The sequence below is a fragment of the Aegilops tauschii genome, chromosome 7, assembly GCF_002575655.3.
Source record: "Aegilops tauschii subsp. strangulata cultivar AL8/78 chromosome 7, Aet v6.0, whole genome shotgun sequence".
NCBI classification, from domain to species: domain Eukaryota; kingdom Viridiplantae; phylum Streptophyta; class Magnoliopsida; order Poales; family Poaceae; genus Aegilops; species Aegilops tauschii.
Window position 1 is genome coordinate 400,602,901 of NC_053041.3, and position 4,538 is coordinate 400,607,438.

A 4,538-nucleotide genomic window follows, 5' to 3' on the forward strand; every position below is an offset into this window, starting at 1 on the left:
ACTGGCACAGGACAAAACAGGAAGTACTCCTCCATCAAGATGTATAAAACAATTTGTGCCAGAGCTGAACCGAACAAACTTTTCACAAAAATCTGGAAGACAGCCAATCGATTAAGACACAAAATTTTCTTCTGGCTCCTGCTACATGACAGAGTGAACACCAGAAATCTTTTGAATCGGAAGAACATGTTCCTTGAATCTTATGATTGTGTCTTCTGTAATGAGCACTCAGAAGAAACTCTAAGACACCTTTTCTGGGACTGTGTATTCACTCAGGAATGTTGGAAAAGCACCTTCCCTTCTAAAAAGCCAGGCATCTCAAGCTACGACGATATTATGCTGATCTACTCATTACTACCAAAGGGAATTGCTCTTGAGATCATTATTCAAGGTTGCTGGAGGATCTGGACCCAAAGAAATGGAAAGATTTTTAGAAAGGAAGTGCCAAGCATAAACTGTTGGAAGTACAGATTAAAAGAGGATCTTCAACTTCTCCAATACAGAATCAAAGCAAAGTACAAGGATGTTTTGCTGGAATGGATTGCTGCACATTTGTAATGTTTGCAGAGATTAACAGCCACAAACTTTAGTACCCCCATGTTTCCAAAAAAAAGGAATTGGCTGATTGTTTAGAGATAACTTCTTTTTATTTTCATCATGTAGATTGTATATATTATTAATGAAAATTACCGTAGAACTATTGTTCTACGGTTGATGCTTCAAAAAAATAATTCGTATACGTGACTGCATATTCGGCAGCAGCACTTCAGCCTTGCATCCGGATCGATGCATCGAGTCCTATTAGGACTTGTCCTGCACCTTCTTGCGTGATGGCCTTCACAAACCTGAAACTTCAGCCTGATATTTTAGCCCGGTTAGGACTTGTCCTAAGCAGCGGCGCGTTAACTCCACGTATCAAAAAACCTGGCCAGAAGTTATCCTTGGAGTAGTCATCATTTAAAATACCTGTTGCAACACTTGAGCAATATATCAGCTAATAAACTTGATCAATGAATTAATTTGGCTGAACAACTACTAGCCAAATTACACCATGAACACATGCCCCCCTGTTTTTGGTGCAATTGCATTTACCAAAAACACTATAATAATGCCTTAGCACGATGTGGTCACTTCATCGGCCATATAGTTGCGTAGGGTGATGTCAATAGAACACATCGGCCAAAAATTTCGGTTTAGAGCGATGTCCAAATAACTCACCGGCCAAATTTTCCTTAGGGCGATACTCAAATAATATATCGGCCATGGTGCATCAAACTTCCTGACACATGCGCTTCTCCTTCGAAGTTTTTGTAGGCACCAATGGTCTATACCGATTGAACAATTCATTTCGCCTTTTCTTGGCTATATGTTCCTTTATTTCCAATGCTCGCAGTCGTTGTACACACCGTTTCTGAGTGTGTGTAAGTCCCGTCGGGCACCATCGTGGTTCTGGTTTGGTTCCTGGAGCGAGTGACTTAATTCTGCTGCCCCCTAGTTTCTCAGCCTATACTGACGTATTGCTGTCCGTGGGACAAATATTTTTCCCTTAGCCGAAATAACTCTCTGCTGATCAGATGTAACATCCGTCTGAAATCTTCTTTTGCCTCTTGCATGTAGATTCGCAAATGCATCAGCCGACTCACCAGTACTAGTACGTACAGTCTTCTCTGAACGTATGTGCACAGGTTCCAAATCAGATGCACCTGGATTTGCAATTTTCTGGCTTCCACTGTTATTTGGATTCCACCATTGTGTAGTTGTGCCAGTACTAGACTTGAATCCCGTTGGAGGTGCACACACTGATGCTCCAGAGGTAATGTTTCCCATAGCTGAATTGGTATGCGTGCTAACTGAACCAAATTTTTGACCAGCACTAGAGGTCACAAGAGGTACTTTATTTCCACAATTCTGCACGTTATGCTCCAGACTAACCTTCTTCTGATACGGACCAGGCTCTTGGTGCTGCTGTTGCATCCCACTGCCAACGTCGGCTGGTTTTGGTTCTAAAGTATGATCACTGTCAGACCCATCTAAACATGTTGCGGGATGACTCACCATGGCACAGCTGGCGGTAGCAGCAGTCCTCACTGGCACCCACTTAAACTTATGACCACCAATATGAATCGTGTCGTCTGTGTTGTGTCTCCGACGCCGGATTTGAAATTACCGAGACTGGATTTTCATCATTAGCACGAATTACATTGGCATCACGGAGTCTACCTTTCTGATTAAACTGAACTCTTTTTTCATACGAGTTTGGTTCAACGTAGGCCTTGATGAATTCCACTCCGGTTGAAAGTAACATGCTGGACCTCTAGGATATGGCGCCCAAGGACAAAAATCTCTCCGAGAAAATCGAGGATACATAGAAGGTGAACATCCCCAATAAGCCGACTCCATTGGATAGTACGGCTGTTGATGATATGAATATTTTTTCCATGGCTCATGACCTCCAGGTCCAAAAGGAGACCTAGTACGCTTAACGCCTCCAAAACGATTAAACACATTGTTGGCCTTGCGTGAAGTATACTTTTCCAATAACATGCTAACTGTCGGCTTTATTCTTGGAGCTTGTGTCATTTTTCCATTGACTTTCCACAACCTTACTTCTGAATTTTTTGGTTTGATCATCCTCGGCGCAACATTATCATCGACGACAACATTTTTTCCCTTTGCGGACTCGGTCTGATCCGACCGAATAAGCACTTTCTTCTTTTCAAACTCGATCACATTGATAATAGGTAAAGGATCACTATCGAGCTTCCTTTCGGTAGTCTTCATAAATGTCAATCGTCCGTCATTAATGGCCAATTGTACCTGTCGACGAAACTCATTAGAATCATTAGTACAATGAGAAAAAGAATTGTGCCACTTGCAATAATCTTTTTTAGCCAATTCTTCTGAAGGTGGAATTACATGACCATCTCTTACTCTAATTACCCTTTCTTGTAGTAACATATCAAATATCCTATCACACTTACTAACATCAAAAATGTATTTAAGTTCTTCTCTTTTAGCAGGTGTAGGTTTCAAAACAGAACATGCAAATGGTACTGATTTAGGTTCTTGCACCCATTCGGCTACACTTATGTCATTACCATCACCACTAGCCGAATCACCATCATAAACAATCTGGTGTTCCTTCTCTTTATTTATACTTTCTTCAAACCGGCTATGTTGTTTAATATCTTTAGCTCGATTTTCCTGCAGCAAAGCCTTTTTCAGAACTTGATTAACATCTGAACATTGTTGCCCTTCTACTTTACCCTTTGGTTCTAAACCAAATTCTCTGAGTATACTATCAAGCTGATCCTTAAAACTACCACTGGACTGTGGATAATTGGTTTGTCTAGTAGATGGAACGCAAGCACGCGGTGAAAACTCCGGCAAAGAAATTTGAGCATGCGACGTTTGCCGCGGAGTCCCACTAAAATATGTATCGTGTACCGGCCCGTACGTAACGCCGGTACTGACAGGCGGTAATGGTGGTGTATTGTATGCTACCGTCTGATAACTAGGCTGCTGCAAATTATAATTGAAAGTTGCACTTCGGTTAAAGTTGTCGTAATCTGGTGGTACCGAAGTTGAAACAATAGGTGCAGCTACGCTAGACATCAAATTATTAGCCGAACCACTCACATAGTTCCGGCCACTCAGATGGTTATGTAAAGAAACGTGAGGTTGCCTATCATTAGCCGATGCAACAAATGTATGAATACTAGTAGGAAAACTAATGAATCCATTATTCTCTAAATGCATCAGCTTTTTCTTAAAATACTCATCATTAACTTGCAGCACTAATGGGATAAAGTATTATCAATATCCTTTCTAAGTTCGTCAATTGTACTAGCTACGGTCTGATTAATTGTATTCGTCATGTTTGTCATATTAGAGCAGAACTTACTAGCTACGGACACATCAATTAGATGAGCAATATTTTTGGTTGGCTTTTTTACCTCAGCGCCGAGCGGATCGGAAGGACTGGGCGCAGCTACCTTCTTGACGACGCCGTTCCTTGTCTTCTGGAATCCGGCCAATCTCAGCTTCATCTTTGTTTCTTGCCCCCATGAATCAGTGCCCGAGTGACAGAAACGTACAAGTACCTTGGGTGTGCAGTTTCTACCAGGGAGAAAACAGCGGTGCTAGTTTCCATGTGTTATGAAACATTGCTTACATTATGTATTGAGCTTAATGCAATTATCTGTTGAATAGGGTGAACTTGTTTGCCTCAACTTAATACCTTTAGGGTGACATGCTGGATAGCGATCCCGGGGTAGATTATTAGTCACAAATGCAGTTGGATAACAGTCAGTGTATGTTAGACGTAATGCCCAAAATAAACACCACAATGAATGAACTGTTACAAGATGCATTGTTATGTCATAGTTATTCATCAATTGCCCAGCTGTAATTTGTTTACCCTTTCACATCATTTTCTGCTTGGAGAGACACCACTAGTGAAACTGTGGACCCCGGTCCATCTTGTTTACATTGATTACAACCTCTTTAATTCTCTTTTGTTCGCTGTTCCTTTCAAC